Source organism: Equus caballus, chromosome 15 (assembly GCF_041296265.1).
Source record: "Equus caballus isolate H_3958 breed thoroughbred chromosome 15, TB-T2T, whole genome shotgun sequence".
NCBI classification, from domain to species: domain Eukaryota; kingdom Metazoa; phylum Chordata; class Mammalia; order Perissodactyla; family Equidae; genus Equus; species Equus caballus.
The window spans coordinates 78,383,874-78,403,447 of record NC_091698.1 but is presented as its reverse complement, the minus strand read 5'-3'; the positions used below and the strand labels follow the sequence as shown (position 1 = coordinate 78,403,447).

General features: G+C 35.5%; 1 long non-coding RNA gene across 2 annotated transcripts in view; it reads left to right on the top strand.

Annotated features, from left to right (window-relative positions):
- The window catches only part of LOC138917889 (uncharacterized), a 460,015-nt gene that overhangs the window by 243,065 nt on the left and 197,376 nt on the right, over nucleotides 1-19,574 (top strand). The window lies entirely within an intron of this gene.

Below are 19,574 nucleotides of genomic sequence, written 5' to 3'. Positions count from 1 at the left end.
ATTCAGATTGTTTCTTCTTGTGTGAGTTTTGGCAGATTGTATTTTTCAAAGAATTGGTCCATTTCGTCTAGGTTATCAAATTTGTGGCATACATGTGCTCATAGAATTCTTTTATTATCCTTTTAATGTCCATGGGATCTGTATGATGTCTCCTCTTTGACTTCTAATATTAGTAATTTGTGTCCCCTCTCTCTTTTTCTTAGTTTACCTGGCTAATGACTTTCCAATTTTACTGATCTTTTCGAAGAACCAGGTTTTGGTTTTGTTTATTTTCTTTATTGATTTCCTGTTTTCTGTTTCATTGATTTCTGTTCTAATTTTATTATTTCTTTTCTTCTTCTCACTTGGATTTAATGTGCTCTTCTTTTTCTAGTTTCCTAAGGTGAGAACTTAGGTTATTGACTTTAGATCTTTCTTTTTTTCTAATATATGCATTCTTGGCTATAAATTTCCCACTAAGCACTGCTTTCACTGTGTCACACACATTTTGATAAGCTGTATTTTCATTTTCATTAAGCACAATGTTTTTAAACATGCAAAACCTATTTTGCTGTTCACTGCAGCTATGTATAAATTTATAGAAAAGATTCAAGTTACACCGAAGCTGCAGTTTATTGGATAATCACTATAAATAGTTTCTTCTCAATTTGAGACATTCCAAAGGGGCTGAAATCCTTCCACTTCCTATATATTCAATTCCAGTCAGACACTGGGTTGCTTTCCGGAAGCCACTTAATTTCTCTGGGCTTCTCATCTGTAAAATAAAGGGGTTGGATGGGCTATTCTTTAACTTGTCATAGTGTTTCTTTTTTAATGTCTAGTGGTGAAAGGAAGCCAGTGCTGTTGATGGGGTGTCTTAGGCTTCCTTGCAAAATATTCCAAGTGAGCAAAAATTGTAAAAAACCAGAACCAAAACAAACTTCTTCCAGTCAGGGCTGCTGCATAATTTGTGGAGCCAAATGGAATTTTAAAATGTGAGATCCCTTGTTCAAAAAGCAGGTAAAAGTGCCATTAAAGACATTAAAATATAGAGCATTTTTCCTTCTTCAGTAGTCTCTAGACTTGGCATGGGGTTTTTATTTTCTACTTAATGCCATTGTAAGTAAAGAGAAATTAAAATTTTTAAGTGTTAGCATGAATTTTAGCATCCATCTTTATATTGTGCAAGGCCAGTTTTAAATGCAAATGTAAGAGCATTTAATTCCTATGCCCAGTCATCCAAATTATACATTTCCTATTTTGTAGCTAGTACATGTGTATTTTATTCTTACCAGAACAGTGGAAACAATGCATAAAATAAATTCAGCTGCTTTTATTTCACTTCTTGTTGTGGACACATTCCAACAACACTTTTTATCTTCGGCTTACTGATCATGAAGGAAGATCTGAAAGGAAAAAGGCAACTATGCGTTGCCAGATCTTTTCCTTTCTTTCTCTGTCATTATTTTCAGCATAAGTAGTTGGCTCATACAGGGAAGTAAAATAAGTAAGAAAGAATATGATAGGTTTCCATGGTTGTTTGTATTTCTTGGAACACCATTGTCTTCTTTTTGTGTTTAATGAAACTTCTGGATCACATGGAAAGTGTGGATGTGTTGAGTGTCAGTTCCCGCACTTACGCAGTAGTAGATGTACACACTTATTTTGCACTTGCTTCGAGTCTCGTTGAACTCCCACACATGGTAATTTCACCAGAATTCAGTGCTCATGAGCTGTTAGAGAAGGAAATGGTGGGCACAGATCTATACATAATAATATGTTCATTGGAAACTTCATTCCATCTTCTTAACTATTATTCCAGGACATGATTTTTAATAGTGTTTTTCACTGTATGCATATACCATAATTTATTTAAATCATCTTAACTTGTTGAACATTTAGGATATACATAATTTTTTTTACTATTATCAATAATTAGTAGAATAAGATGTTTGCAACTAAATCGTTGTACTTTTCAATGGAATTATCTCAGCATAAATTCCTAGAACTTAAATGGTAAGTTACACCAAGGATTTTGATATGTATTGCAAAATAGCTTTTCAGAAAGTAATCAACACTTTCACCTTTGGCATTTAAGTATCTATTTCCCTATAGACTATCAATATTGGGTATTATCATATTTTAAACCATTCTATACTTGAGAAGTAAAGCATTGAAATTCATTAATTTAAAAATTATATTGCTAAGACTATTGAGGTTGGAGATTTTCATGTGTTGATTTTCCATGTAAATTTATTTTTCCCTTTTTTTGGATAAATTCTCTTTTTGTGCTTTTGACTGTCTTACTGCACTGATGTTCATCTTTTGCTTATTGATTTGCACAGCAAATTGTATTTAAGGTCAATAGTGTTTTGACAAGTATGTTGCAAGTATTTTATTTGGTTTGTCTTTGATTCTCAATTTTGTTGACAGTGTTATTTTAACTTCAAAAGTTGGTTTTTATGTAGTCAAATTTATCAAATTTTGAATGACTTCTTGTCAATTGCATCACAAATTCTTTGGATGTTTGTTTCTATTTACCTCGCAGCTGGAATTTCAGCACAGCTGACCATTACATATGCTGATTTGGGTGTCCCATTCATTTCATACACTTATGTCTATGCATCCCTGGCTGGAGATTCTCCTTTGGAATTTCCTGATTAGCAAATTGCCCTTCTCTGAGTCTCCCAATAGCCTTATGTAGATCTTTGGCTTACGCAGAGGTCGTTCATTAATTATAGTTCTTAGACTCTGCTCTTCATAATGCTGTTGAGAAAATCTAACTTAAAGGGCTACCCTCAGCCAATTCTAGATGCTGGCATTATGACGATTAAAGAGTAGAATTTGGCTCTAGAGTCTACTTCTCGTTTCTTGGATAATTGCACATTCTTTTATCAGACACCAATATAGATAGTTAACTCATTTTGTATGGGTCCAATAAAAATGAAGCTGAAGATATTGATTCTAATCTCCTAAGTTTACTAACTATTTGGTATCAGCCAGATACAGGTCCCAGAAAAAACAGGGAAAATAAGAAAATATTGATGGTATAAAAAAAACTAGACAGAATAAATAGTCAGTTTTCTTGATTATGGTCTGGAAGTAATATATTGACATAAATATATTAAGATAATTAAATTAATCTAGCAAAAAATTCTATAATACCAGTGTCCTCTACTGTCTTTGTAGTTTATATGGACTTCAATGCATCTTGATGCCTCACCGAAAACGTTCATTTTTGGTAGATAGAGTTTCTTCCCATTTGCTTATGGTGGCTTACTATAGGCATATTTCAGAAACACTCAAGTTTTCAATAAACAAAAAAGGTTAATAAAAGGACCAGACCTGTATTTTAAAGTCTTTTTCTTTTTATAGTCACTAACATATTGTAAGTTTGTAGTAATAACATTTTTCAAATCTGATATTGGCACACTCTGATAAAATGTGCCTACATATTCTGAGAAAGATAGCTAACTGTTTGAAGGAAGAAATACTCCACAGAAATCCTGTTAACTTTTAAAGACAAATAGAAAAGTTTCAAATCCTATATATTACCTTAGAGAATAACTTTGGAATAAACAGTAAGAGGTTACAGACTAAAATATTTTTATTTTGACAAAATTATTTCAAGCCTATAAATACAAATTAATTGTTCTTCTATATCTTTCTAATGGAAGTCTTTGGAGGTGTGATATTATGATATCATGTAATACTATGCATCTTAGAATAAATCCCAGCAATTTCTGTGGTATTCATCGACAAAACAGTGTAATATTCTCAAAACCTCACATGGAAATGTCGCTTTCGGTCTGTCTGTCCATGCAGAAAGAGAAGAGAGACAAGCTTTTTCCTAATCACTCACTGGTAAAAATCATAAAACAAGAAAGAAAAATATACAAATAGCAGACACTAAATTTAATACTTAAATGAAAATTAATAAGGCCTATTTGGCTAATCAACAGTAAAGAAAAAATATATTGTCTTGCTTTTTTTTACCTAAGAAGAAGTAATTTGGCATGTAGCAACATGACAGAATGTACATCTAGAATAAAAAAACTTTTAGCAGAATATACCTTAGAGATTATTTATTCAACTTTCATGTGGCTCTATTTTAAATGGACTTTAACTTATAAAGAACACACAAATAGCAAAGATTGATAAATTAGGGTAGAGTTAAATCTCCGATTATTTTCCCTCTTTAACTCACGTATTAAAAGTACATTGAGTGGTAAGGAGACTAAGAGGCCTTCTGGGGAGAGAAGCAGGATCTTGGGAAGGAAAAGATGAGGAATAGGACATATATAACATTAGTAAAAGTCCGTTCAAATCCGACTTGAAAGAAAAACTGAAGAGAACCAGTTAATGTGAGATTAATATGCTGAATCAGTAAAATGGTGCTCAGGCTCTAGCAGTTTACAAATGATAGAAGTTAACATTCATGTAAAAATAAAAGAAACATCTGTATAATAAAGTGAGGTGTAGTAATCATGAACAAACACAAATATGTATGCTTTCTGGGGTAGATATATTACTAATAATGTTATGTACATATGAATTGAATTATGTTTAATGATCTGAATGGATTCACAGTCTAAAGAAAATTAGTAGTTTTTCAAATGTTTAATTTAGTTCGCCAAATGTATATTAAACATTATTTGTTAAGCAGTGTCCTAGAAGCAGTGTAAACCGTGGTTACTGAATCAGCTTTTCAGTCACACTTTTAATCACCTCTTGATGGTTGTAATAGACGGACTGTGTGTTGCCTGCTTCAACCCTACCTTCTGCTCTGACAACTGTCCCTCATGGCGACAGCTGCATCCTTGTGTTTACTCCATTACTGTGGCCTCAACCACATCTGATTGGACCTGAGTAAATAGCCCATTAAGTGGGAACCCCCTCAGAGTCTTGTTCCAGCAAGCTTGTATCAGGGGATAGGGAGGTTGGATTATTTAACTGCAGATACTGAACCTAAAGGCAGCAGAGGGGTAGCCAGGTTTGGACCAAACATAGATGGAGTGTAAGAGTCGGGTAGACATGCACAGAGGAACAGATTGGAGACACCATGTGATCCCAGAGAAAGAGAAGTGGAGAGAGCAGTTGTCTTGATTCCTAATAGTGTTTTTATTTTTGCTTCCAATCTCTGTGATGTCTGACTACATTCACTGACCCTAAATTCCAAAAGATATTCGTTTATCCCTTATCCTTCCCCTTAAATCCCTACTTTCACCAATTTATTGTTGGCTGGTTTTGCTTAAAAAAGTTTAAGATGTTTTTATTACTTGCGGACAAGTGATTTTCAACGAAGGCACCAGTTTTTCTTTAAAACTTATGTTTCTTTCAACATGCAGTGTTGGGACAAACAAGTCAGCAACTTGATAAAAACAATTTGGATCTTTAATTTGGACTGTAAGCAAAAATACATAACAAAATATATTTGAATATGTTGTTTTATACAAGAATGACAGAATCAGATCTTTAGCAAAATTTTGGAGAAGGCATGAATTTCTGTTTAGAAGTACAATAAACAGCTTCCAAGATAAAATTAATGGATTTGCTTGTGTAATTTAAAACCTCTGGATGCTAAAGAGCAAAATAAAATATATTAAAAAGGCTATACACAAACTATATTAAAAAACAAGGCAATCAACTGATTCTATGACAGTGTTACTATCTTTTTAATATAAATATCCTAGAAATATCTGTAAAAAACAATACTAAGAACTTCCCAAATAAATGGACCAAATTTCAAGTTCATGAAGATGATTAAACAAAATAATTGATATTAGTGTGAAAACATCCAATCTCTATCAAGTAAGCAAATGAATATTAACACAAAAAGGAACACATTTTCCACAATTAAATTGGAAATTTATTTTTAAATATTTACTATTGCCCAAGACAGGATGAAAACAGAATTCTCACGTATTTCAGATAACACTAACTTGTATAACTCTTTGGAAAACTAACTGGAGATATTGTCAAGAGTCAAGGAAAAGAGTATATTTCTCTCTCTCTATGTATATACTCAAGATATAGTTCAAGAAGTGAATTACTAGGCAAAAGAATATGAATATCTATATTTGTATACAAGCTATCTATATTTATATATTTTAATATGTATAAAATACCTATATTTATCTCTATTACTGTCTATGTATATTTTATAGCATATATTTTAAAGATACTCCTCACAACATTATTTTTACCATGAAATATATTGAAGAAAACTTGATATCCAATTGTTGGTGAATATTTAGGAAATTTTGTCAGGTCACTCTGTGGCTTTTAGAGTAAGTTCTATACAATAATGAGAAACCTCAAATGTGAAATAATATTAGATTAAGAAAGCAAGATATAAAATTAGTGTGCAATATTTATTCAAAATATATATATATTTTTTAAAGTTTGGCACCTGGGCTAACAACTATTGCCAATCTTCCTTTTTTTGTTTTTTAAGGATTGGCACCTGGGCTAACAATTGTTGCCAATCTTTTTTTTTTTTTCCTGCTTTATTTCCCCAACCCCCCCCCCCCCCGCACCGTGCATAGTTGTATATCCTAGTTGCAGGTCCTTCTAGTTGTGGGATGTGGGACGCCACCTCAACGTGGTCTGACGAGCAGTGTCACGTCTGCGCCCAGGATCCGAACCCTGGGCCGCCACAGCAGAGCGCACGAACTTAACCACTCAGCCATGGAGCCAGCCCCTCAAAATATTTTTAAAAACAGAAAAAATTGGATAAAATAAACCTCAATGATTAAGATAATTTAATTATAGCTAATTTTGCCTTTTTAGTTCTAAAATGTATATAATGCATCTATATGACTGTATATTTAAGTTTTGTTTTTAATATCTTGATACCCATATGATTAAGATCGCACATTTGCAACTCATTCATTTATGGACATTAGATTCATAATGTTATTTTGCATGTTGATTTCTGAAGCCTAAATTTAATACAATTATTTATAGAAATGGATAGTTAGAAACAACCTACATATCCAAAAACTAAGGGAATGGTTAAATAAATTATAGTATTTCTATTTGGAAAAAGTATTCAAACTTTGCTTATATATACAGACAACACAGCAGCACTGGAAAACGATAACTGTGAAGTTCTTTAAACTGATGTTCCCTATAATTATAAACATCTTTAAATATATACCTACGGAGGGAACCAAATCACTTTATTAATAGTATTTGGGTGTTAAGATTGTGGATGTTTTTCTTTATGATCAAGCTTTTCATAAATTTGTCGTATTATTTTGTATTTTTAAAAAGCTGATATTTACTGTTAAAGTAGTCAAACAAGGAGGCCTTTAGTCTGAGTGGCTCTAATGCCTTGGTAGCCTATGTTAGCAAGTGGAAACCTATGCTAGAGTCAATTTCTGTAAATGCCTCAAGGTTAAGAACAACAACCAATCACAAACAGCCAACTAAGCTTTCCCAAATAATGCAACTGATTAAGCTATAGCCAATCAAATAATTTTCTTGCTTTGCTTCTGGATTTTCTCTATGAGAAACTTGCCCCTAGTTCCTGTCTGTGGAGCACTCCTAAGCACTTCCTGTTTGGCGCTGCTTGGTTGGAACTGGTGTTAACTTAAATAAACTCTTAACAATTTTAATCTGCCTCAGTTTACCTTTTAATACATTAAACAAGGATGAGTTTTTTAATTGCAGGAAAGTAGATATTATCCCATGTATCAAGATAAGGTTTCTAAGGCAAGCCATGAGGTCTTTAGGCATCCTGTATATATCGTAGTAATGGGGGCTATTGCTAGTGCTTGAAAAGGCAAAAATAGGCCTTAGCTGAAAAAAAAGCTAGTATGGGATTTAAAACTGCAATGAAAAAGGTCAGTTTTAACTACAATACAATTAATCCAGCTGCTTAGACTGTAAGTCTTTACTGAAATTGTGGCTGTTACATCCTTAGGAGAGTTTTTTTAAGTTGCTAATTACATGCCCATCAGAATAATGGAAGAGTGATTATCCTTATTGTGTTTAGTGACATTGAAACCTCTATTATTTTGTGATTGGAGCTGGATAATTATAGATAATTGTTGGTACTGTACTGCCTGTTCAAATATAGCTCTGCAAAAATTACTTTATTTTAATTAAACATGTTTAGGGTTTTAAAGTTCAGTTTGCTATCATAAGCAAACAAACTCTATTTAAGTGTCACAGTGGTATATATCTTTCTAACTCTTATTAGTCAGTTTTCCAGGAAATCAGTTGTTCAACTCCGATAAACTGACTTCGTTCCACTTAAAAATCATTTACGTGGAATATAAAATTAAATGTCTGATGTACTTTTTATTCTAAGTCCCAATTCTAAAAGCAAATTTATAACTTGTTCTAATAATATTGGTGATATCTTTTGGCTCTAAGAGATGGTAGCACTGGGTAAATAAAGTACTTCTTAAAGGTTTAATGAAAATAAAATATTGTGGAAACCATTTACAATAAATATGACATAATTAGTTCGGCACAAAGTCAATGGATGTTAACAAAGAGAAAGATAAAACCCCTTATCAAAGATGTTGATGTCTCAGAAAACTTCCTATGAGAGGAATCAGACATGTAACCTGAGCAGGCCACCTGCACAGAACTCAGTCGGTTCCCTTCACACTTTAGGCATTGTATAAATACCCCATCAGAAGTCACAAAGGACGGTTTCCTTTTACCCTGCCTCCTCTTTTAGTAACACATGCTTTATTTGGAGTTGACTTATTCCTCTTCTCCCAGCTGAAGAACACCCAAATGTGGGTGCAGTACTCCCTTACTGCACGGTCCATTTGTCTGTCTAATCTTCATAGGCACATTTTATGGTGTTGTCATTGGCTTCGATTCCTTCTGCCTACATGTGTCTGTGTGATTGGAATTCACTCTTGGAACCAACTAGGGGTCTTTGCTGGGTTACTTGTCATTGGCTTATGCTGCTTGTAATCTCCTGAGTAACTTTAACTCAAGTGCACAAACTCAGGTGAAAAAATGCAGTATGGAATTTCAAATACTCCATTTACATCCAAGCTAACCCATCCCAAGGCACTTAAGAGTCCCCTGCACTGTAGAATGATGGCACTCTGCAGACATTGGGTCTGCAGTTTGTGAGCAATGAAATGTCCAGACAGATAGGGAGAAAGGTGGAGTTGAATATAATAGAAGGAGAAGGAGACTCAGGACTCAGTCTGTCTTTACTTCCAAAGTCTGTGCTCATCCAGTTAGCAATCAAATTATCTTTTAACATTCAGTTCACAAAATCAACTATTTGAATCTGAGGACAAGGCTTAACATAGACAGGCATATTATTGAGAAACATTGCTAAAAATATATATCCAAATCTGAACTCATTTTCTTCTTGATCAAGACAACTTTCAGTCTAAATTCCTTTGTTTAGCTTATTTGTTTGCTTCGCTTTTTTGTTTTTGTGTGTTTTGTTTGTTCTAAAAGCCATTAACATTTTCTAGTTGCCCAGGCCAGATGTCATCTTGGGCTCCTCTTCTTTTTTGTTTCTCTCTCCCACTGTCTTGCACATATATTCTTTCCATACTCTATACAAATTTTACTCTTCATTCCTCTCTAAAAGTACATTTTTGCTTCCACTTCTAATGTTAGGCCATACTTCTCATTTGCTTTGCCTTTTAAACACTTATCTACCTGCCCTAATTTTTTTCCTGCTCTTAGGCCCAACTAAAATGCTGCTTTCATTGATGAATCTTTCCTGATGATCCACATCGGAATGTTAGGACTTTTAAACTCTTTTTGTTCTCTTTTATAACACATGTTGTATTTTGCATTAATGTGTATGACTTGTTATTTCACCCTACTAATGTGAAAGTTGTTTGGACTAAGTCCCCATTCTAGGCATCATCTATATCACAACAAGTAACATCACTTTCAATTCCACAGCATGTAAGATGAGAAGAATGTAAGATTTTCTTTTAATATTTTAATTTAAGAATAGGGCATGTCTAAGCTAACAAGGAAATCTTCGTCTGCCACTTTATATCAATCTTCAAAGAAGAAAAGATATGACGACAGTTTATATGTAACTACTGACCATTTATGTAATGGAATAATTGTGAGCTATATATTTACAGGAGATGATAGTGAAAATAGGCAGCATTCTTTTCACTGAACGATCATGCTCAAGTAGAAGAGTAGTCTCGACAGACATTTTCATCCTTCGTAATCAGAAATGCTTATTGTAAACAGATTGTTTTAAAAATGGGAGTTTAAACAATGTAACTAAGCACCACATTTGGAGCAAAATCTTCCAGACTTCAATTATAGAAGCTAAAAGAAAAAGAATAGTGGAAGAAAATCTAAAGAGATAAATCTTTTTTTCTTAGCTTTTGATTAATGACCGTATATAATTTATTTTGGATTTACTGACAATATGGACGCAAGACGAGTGAGTGGATTAGTCAAGTTTTCTACAGCGCATGAAAACAGTCAGATTTTCTACAGCATATGAAAACAACAGCATTATGCAATCAATTTTACACAATATCCTTTCCTGAGAGAAGGGAGTCAAAGTGTGATAGGAAAATGGCTCCTGTCCAAATTATGTCTCATTGGAAAGAGAGGAGAGAAAAGCAAGAAAAATATCAGAAACATTTTTAACTCCTAGACATCAGAAATGAAACTTTAACAAGTAGGGAAAAAGAAGAGTGAAAACAGACTTAAGATCACAGTTTTGGAATTCTTACATGTGACTTACAGCTATACTAGCTTACATTATAAATTAGTTTCAAAATATGTAACATTTGATAGTGCTGTAAATAGTGGTCATTTTTTCATATTTATTATAGTGCTCACAATTTCCCCTAATTTCTTGCATCACACATGTACAATATGTTCATGAAACACTTTTTGGCCCCAAAGAAATTTTTTTTCATTCTTTTATGTTCTATGACTTTGACATTCAAGGACCTTTCATGCCAATCAGGTTAATGCTTTGAAACACCTAAACTTCTTCTAGTAGAATCAAAAGTAAACATCATTCTTCTATGAGCTTAAACAGAGTTCTATTGAAAGCACGTCTTCAGCTATAGGAGCTGCTTAGACCATAGATATAGCACATTTTATCAAGGAGGAAAAAAATGACAAGTCTGAAGCAATAGTTCTCAATATGTGATTCACAGAACCCTCGGGTCCCTCAGATAATTTTAGAAGGTCCATGAAATCAAAACCATTTTCATAATAATATTATATATTTTTTTCTTTTTTACTGTATTAACATTGCACTAATGATGCAAAATCAATGGTGGGTAAAATTGCTAGTGTCTTAGCATGAGCAAAGGCAGTGGCACTAAACTCTACTAGCAATTATTGTGTTCTTCACCGCCACAAACTCACAGGGGAAAAAGCCAGTTTCACCTAAGAATATAAGTCAGTAAAACTAATTAATTTTACTAAATCTCAGACCTAGAATACATAGCTTATTAAAATTTTATGTGATAAAGTATTTCTAATGCAAACCAAAGTATGATGCTCTGTAGAGATAGAGTGACCTTGGAATTGTTTGGTTTGCAGGCTGACAGCCATTTTTTTATGGAATACTTTTTTTGTTGTTGTTCCTGAAGAATAACTGATAGACAAACTTTGATTATTTAGACTTGAGACATATTCTCTCAAAGTGAAAGAACTGAGCCTGTCATTTCAAGGAAAGCAGAGTATTTGTTGTGAATGATAAAATTTGAGATTTTAAGGAAAATTTGAAATTTTGGAAACTTGTGTCTATTACTGGGAGCTTAACAACTTTCAAATACTTGAAGACTATTGAAATTGATGGTGATATTAACAAATGTGGTATTTTGCTATATTATTGTGCAGTAAAGAGTTAACTCAGCAGGCTTGGGTTGTTCAAATTCTGCACATTTCAAAGAAAGGACTGGCCATTGACTAGCTCATGGTAGATAACATCTGAGTCTGATAAGAGTGTTTTTTTCAGCCTGAATTTCTGGACTGTGCTGTATCAGTTTGACATCTGGGGACTGAAGATTGAGTAGTTAAAGTCAGTCATGGGAGCAGTATGTCTATGTGACTCACCCCCAATAAAAACTCTGGACACCACGGCTCAAGTGAGCTTTTCTGGCTGGCAATGCTTTGCACGTGTTGTCACACACTGTTGCTCATAGAATTAAGCACATCCCTGTGCGACTGCTTCCAGTAAATTGAGCCTGAAGGTGGTCTTAGGAACCCCTAATACAATTATAACGAAATGTGTCAACTTTGGAAGAACTGCATAGCTCAGTGAATGACCAATGCATGATGTAACAAAATCACGCATAGACAAATGATGCATAAAATATAAGATAAGCCAGTGTATTTTAATGTAACAGAATATAAAAAATGTTTACTGATATAGTTTCAGATTCCACATTGCAACTAACCTCTAAGAAACTACCACCACATGTTTAGTTTCAGCATAATATTAAAGAAGAATATCCACAATTATCCAAAAAGGACATTAACTTACTCCTCCCTTTTCCAATGACATATCTTTGTGAAGCCCCATTTTCTTCAGGTGCTTCAATGAAACCGATATGTTTCAATAGATCGAATGCAATCAGTGATCTACTAAGCTATATATTAGTGATATTTGCAAATAAAAAGTAATGCCACTGTTTTCACTAAATTGTCTTGTATGTTGGAAATATATCTTTTGGAAAATATAAATATATTATTTATGTTAACAGATAGTGGCTTTAGTATTATTTTAAAACAAATTAATAGATACTTTTAAATTTTCTCAATTTTAAATCTAAATATAGCAAATAGTGATAGATAAAATTCATATAAACAAAAAGCTCTCATGATTCTCAAGAATTTTTAAGAGTGTATGAGGGGTATGAGAACAAAAAGTTTTAGAACCACTGGTGCTGTGGCTAGGTGTATTCTTCCTCCCACTTCTTCTGGGTCACTAGATCCCCAGTGTTTAATGGAGCCTGAATAGGGAGAGGGCTTTGTTCCTTACTTAACTTGCTCTGGCACAGTCCTCTTTTGACGTTTCTCCCTCTTTCTCTGGGTAACACTGGCCATTCTTTGACAGCTTCTGTGTGGCAGGTATGCTCATTTTCTGTTGGTACCTGGTTGATTTTGGTTCAAAGAATACAGGCTATACGCTGTCAAGAGCCAAGGCATCTACACTTTCCACTTCTCTTTCTCTGGAGCCACATTTTCTCTCCAATCTGTTTATCTGTGATGTCTGCCTGTCTCTTTTTCTGCTTCATCTACTTTTGGCCCAAACATGGATACCCTCTCTCTGTCCTTACAAGTGCAGTATCTCTTAAAACTATAATTCTCAACTTCAACTCCCACCCTTAACTATATACCACACCGTATGTAGTTTTTTTCTTTGGAGATCTCCTTGCCTGGCAGGTAAGCCCTTTGGGAGGGTTGATGGCTAGTTGGATCAAGCCTAACTAAGTTCCTTAGGTCCACATGGCCTTGGATACAAATGTGCCCTTGCTGGGTGTCTTAGTTAGCTCAGGCTGCACAACAAAATACTATCTACTGGGTGGCTTAAACAACAGGAATTTATTCTTACAGTTCTGGTGCCTAGGTACCAAGATCAAAGTACCAGCCAATTCACTTCCCTGGTGGGGGCTCTCTTCCTGGCTTGCAGATAGCTACCTTCTTGCCTCAAATGGCAGAGAGAGAGAGAGAGGGCTCTCGTGTTTTCCTCCTCTTATAAGGACACTAATTCCATTATGGGGGCCCTACCCTCATGACCTCATCTAAACCTAATTATCACCCAAAGGCACTACCTCTAAATACCATCACATAGAGGGTTAGGGCTTCAACATATGAATTTTGGGGATACACAAACATTCAGTCCATAATGCCATGGTGGTTGATGTGAGTGGAAACAGCTCCACTGCCTCCCAAGACCAGGAATACAAATGCTCTCTTCATTTACCCCCTCACTGCTGCTCCCAATGTCTCAGGTGGTCCTCTGGGAGTTCTCCTCACCTAGAGAAGTATTCTTAAGGAGGAGAAAATAAAAAGCCTCTAAGCCTTGGACTCAGGATTGTTATTACTCCCTCTCTTACACTCCCCAGGTGTCTTTATATAGATTAGAAAAGAAGTAAAGAAGAAGTAGTGGAGATGATTGAGTCTAGCAGAGTGGGTTCTGCTAAATGTTAAATCTGCTAAATCCAAGAGGAGATGTCTGGCCTAAAATGTTGGCAGCTCCTTTTAGAATAGAAGGTGCTTAGAGCCTCTTTATCCTTGTCTTGGATATCACCAGCCAATTTCCAAGAAGTTTCACTCAACATTTTGTTACATACTCAGCTATCTGAGTGAATATTCCAAACTCTTACATGGATTTTGAATAGTGTATTATATGCATAACATGGTGTGTATGTGTGTGTGTGTGTATGTGTGTGTGTGTGTTAAGAAAATCTCTTAACAGGTATTCTTTGTAGGAAGCTAGGGAATAGAAAGAATCTATCAAGGAAACATTTACAGCAATCCTGGAAGACAAAATAGATTGATGATAGGCTTAAACTCTTCCAAAGAGAAAATATCACCGTTAGATCAATTTACCCAATACTTATTAAGCATCTCCAAAAGGAATAAACTATCATTTTTGCTTCAAGTAGCTTGCCCTTCAGTGGAAAGACATGTACACAATTAGTCTATCCTATTGAAGCATGTTACATAAGTTAAAATAGAGGAACTGTGGCAAAGTACAGGCGGGAGGAATAGTTCCAGCTGGTGTGCTAGGGAAAGGCTTCAGGCAGGAACTTTGAGTTAGGCTAGAAAAAAAAAAAGAGAGAGAGAGCGATTTAGCCAGGTCAGTGTAGTGATTGGATTGCAATTAAATAGGAAGAAAAAACGAACCCTATACCTCTAGGGGAAATGTATAAAGGCGCATATTGAGAAAATGTATACTCCAGCGTCAAAAGTGTAGGGTGAAGAAGAGTTAGGGAGATGCGATGGGGTGGGTTCTGGCTAAGAATAAGATTGGCAGGTAGCATGGGTTAGATTAACCACATGCTGACGGAGCAAGCTTCCCTCCCAGCTGAGGGAACAGAATCACTTTGACTTAAATTACTTAGTAATAAACAGAGTTATTTTTATCAACATTAGTATCAGTTATATGCTGTATTAAAAAATACGCTAGCACTACATGCAATTCAATTCTTAAAATTGTTGTCATAAATTCTGGCCTTTCAGGCATTTTTTTTTCCTTTTAAAAAAGGCAGGGATGACTCAGCAAGTTATTTTGTAATTTAAAAATTGTAAAACTCTAAAAAAATTTTACAATTGTAACAATTGTAAGATGTGGCACTTACTTTAACAGATATTCTCTATACCTGTTACCTCATTTTCTTTCCCCAAGAATGCGAATTCTGATTTTTGTCCTGTAAAAGCCAACTAGTGGAATTACAAATAACAAATAATTCTAGATAGAAAAACAGAAAGTGGAAAAATCCAGACGAATTAACCATGACTATAAAAGTACCAAAAAGTATGTCAGTTGCCAAAATATATAACATTCTCAACTTGTGTTAAAGCACACTTTTTGCCTCCGATATCAAGTTACCCTCAGGCAAATTCAATTCAAGTCATTCCAAACTTGGGAAGGATGAATAAAGGCTAAATCTATTCTGGTTAATAAAGATTAGTGATAATCATCTAAAGGAGGTTGGGTGCAGGTTTGTGCAAGGGATGGGGAAAAGGAGGGAAACGGGGAGGGCCATTGGTGGTGGTGGCTACCAACTGGGCTGGCTTCCCAAATGAAAGGAAGGTTGATTCTTGAGGAAAAGTTTCAGTAAGACTGGAATAGACTGGGATGAGATGGGGTCCATTCTGGGAATCCGAAGGTAGATGTGGGGAAAGAGCTGCGGGTCAGCGTAGCTTTTTGGCAGGATTTCTATGATCTACCCCAAACTGAATACCAAGTAACCCCACCTTTCGTTAACAAATAATAAAATAAACAAATAAAACAATATAAAAATTAAAACTCGACTCCTTGCCAACCACTAAGAATCCCAGAATAAACAAATATAAAATCTTCTTTTCTAAGCTGTCTCTGTCAATACACCAGAGAAATAGAAACCACTGCACCAATGAAAGGGGGAATTTTCATATTTTCCATCTCGAGTTCTTTAATTACATTTACATGATGATCTTTTTAAATATTTATAAAGTTCCTATAAAGAACTTCGGACTCCAGGGAGTAAAATAAATTGAAATAGATCCTGCCTTTCCTGGCTTACATTCACACCTCTTTATAGGTGTGTTACTTATCATATTCCTTGTTGTTTATTAAAGGCAGGAATTCTAGCACAGTACCTGGGATACTACAGATAATATTCCCTTGTAGACTTTTGTTATCTTTGGATCTATCTTGAGCTGGCAAGGCTTTTAGAGATGTCCAAAGGGGCTGACATGGAAAAGAAAAAAGCTATAGTCATAATCCATCAAGGAATGTGCTTTTCCTTTTAGATGTGGTAGGTGATAATCTTCTCATGTCAGGGGCATGTAGGAATGAAACACATTTGCTCATGGCATCAGAAGAATGGTCACCAACCCAGAAACTGAGTAAGCTCATGTAGCATGATGAAACAAAATGGGTGGGTCTTTTTCTTCCCCTCATAGCGAAGTAGTAGTTGAGCCACTGTACTGATCTATTCCAATCTGAGGCAAGCTATCCAGTTACCATTCAACGGAAAGCTTCCTTGAGAAGTGGGAAGTTTTACATCTGTCTTCTCTACCAACACCACTCCTGTCACATCTAAATATGTACCCAGAAAAGAATTTAATGCAATTTCAAAGATACATTGCTTTAGCTTCCTAAGAAAATAAGAAAAAAGGTTCAAATCATTCGCTGTGTTAGAAATGTGATAGGAGCTTGTCATAATAAAAGTCATTATTAGGTAAACTTGGTAGGATCATAGATTAAACATGCCTCTAAAATATAATTTCAAAGTAATGTAAGACTACCAAAAGTAGTATACTTGTATAAATATAAAAGACTTCTCTCTCCAAGATAGTCGTGTTGCCCATGAGCTTTCTCCGTTATTGTCATAACACATTTTCGTCCTCCTGAACGTGTTTTTCTTTTACAGTCAGAACACTGTAGAAAATTTAGCTTCTAGGAATCTGTCTTCTTTTTAATAAGTTAAATACTGAATGGCCTTTCAGGTTCAAAGTTAATAAATATTTGTTACCCATAATTAATTGTCTTCATTAATAAAAACGAGCACATTATTCTCACAAAGAGAGTCAGTCCAGTATATTTTGCAGAGAAGCGGGGTGAAGTGGCCAGTTTTCGTTTTGCCATCTTTCTCAGTATAAAATATTTCAAAGGATTCTTAGACTATTGAAAGGGTTCCTCCTCAGTGGTGTGCGCGTTCTACCTGACCACCATGGATCTCTCACCCCCTTGTGGTAGCTAACTTTGAAGAGAGCAGCTGACTACAGCCGTTTCAGCAGCTTCAATGGAATTTTCTTCTTTGCACAAAGTACGCTTACTTGAGCTTTATCTCTTTCACTAAGGATCATTTGAAAATTCAGAGATAACAGAACTACTTGAAAATCGAAATTAAACGTAGTAACTTTAATTCAGCTTTTCTTTAGAACTTTCCCCTTCTACCTTAATCTGCATCCTGTTTTTAACATAAAAAAAAAATTACATTGTTTAAAAAAAAAAGACAATGCGAAAGATTGACAGTGAATGGAATTGATAGGGGGAGAGACAGGGCTGTGAAAACAAATTGCTTTTTCTTACTATTTTGTTTTTTTGTCACTTTGTTGATTTGTTTTTAAATAGCTAAAAAGACTAGGTGTGCTGCTCAACAATTATGCTTTAATCTTTCTGATACAAGTGTTTTCACTGGGGAGGCATAGCTTAAAGATGCCAGCAGGGACTTGCAAGTTAAAAATGTGAAGAAGAAGAAGAGAAAAAGAACAAGGACAACAAAAGAATATTTGAAGAGCTCACGAATTAATGGAAATCTGGTTAAAGTTTTATGGTGTTTCTTTTCAAGAGGAGTAAAAATGATAGCCAGCTGTGGTGTGGCCTTCTCACTGGAGCTCTTGTCCCAGGAAACTGGGAGTAAGCCTGACCAAACCTGGCAAAATTGAGTCAGTTTGTTAGAATTGCAGAGAGACCAGAGAAAATCAACATGCATAATAAAAGAAAAGCATTTAACAAGATGATAGACAAAAGAGATTCTCTTATTGAGACTAGAAGCACGAAAGAAAAGGGTAACTGTGTTAGACTGGATCCTTCAAGAGCTGATGGCAAGAAGTGATTAAACATCCGAACATTTTATTAAATGAAGCAGCTACTAGAGAAAATATGAAGGTAGCCTGAGAGGGCTGGAAGAGCTTTTAGACCACAACGCGTCTGATCCTGAGTGAAGGAGACAGATGGAAGGTTGAGTGCAACCATCCTTGACTGCTGGACAGTTTAAGGAATGTTTGTGAGGTTTTCAGGTTGTCCTCAAGCCAGTCAGATGTCAAAGGTTCTGTGCCTCCTACGTGTCCTAGCATCAGACATGCCTTAGTATCCCTGGCCACTATCAGGTGGTTTTTCAATGCCTCCTACATGGTGGATATTTTCTGATGGACATTAACATGTGATGTAAAAATCTTCACACTCGACGCTCACTCATATATGTCAATTCACATGTCTGTACCCCAGATCTCCTTGTCTCTGATCTTCCAGCCCTTTTCCTTCTGTAACCTAATCAGATAGTCAGGCCATTGGCCACTGCCCAGGAATCTCTCTCTTCCCACCTTGGGCCACTTCTCCTTCCACAAGCTCACTTATTAGTTATTTCCTAAGTTCCCAGATATATAAATAGGACAGAACTGGACTTTATCCATCCCTTCACCTGTCCCCTTTAAGCCCCATTCTAACAGTGAGCTATGATGGTCTTTGGGTCTCTGGGATCAAGGTAAACTCAGACTCTGTGTCCATTAGTCCTCAAAATGTTTGGTTATTCTACTTTTTCCCAATGTACAGTCACTCAATATATAGGTCCCTTTGTGGAAGGACTGGAAAATTGTCCTGGTATAAGCTTGTCATGGTGTTGCACGGTCCTTTCTTCTAGGGACTAGAGCACTTCTTCAGTCTTGGTTCCTATCTGGGAACTGAACAAAGAATCATGACATTTTATTGAATGGTCGCATTCACATATCTTAAGCCCTTGTTAGGTGTCTGTTTTGCGATTAGCTCTACATACCTTATAGGTTAAGTTTTTTGGCTACACCTCTCACCTTGCTGGTCCTTATGGTAGTTATGACCTCATGACTCCTGGGAGTCAAGCCCCACCATCTGGCCTCAATTATTTTGGGAGCCATGATCTCCATGAATATTAATAAGCCCAGCTTTGTGACCTACCATCTTAGGTCTTGGGAGGGGACTGCAGAGGATAGCTACCATGAAACTTCTTAGTGATGCTGGTGCCCTCTCACCTATGCATTCCTGATGGCATTAGTGAATGTATTGTCCTTTGGGTCCTCTTGTAGAATGTAATCCTTTGGTAGATCATCTCGCCCTATTAGCATATCCATTACACCATGCCCATGTCCCTCAGCCTCTTTATTCTATCCTCTACCTCTGTCAGGGC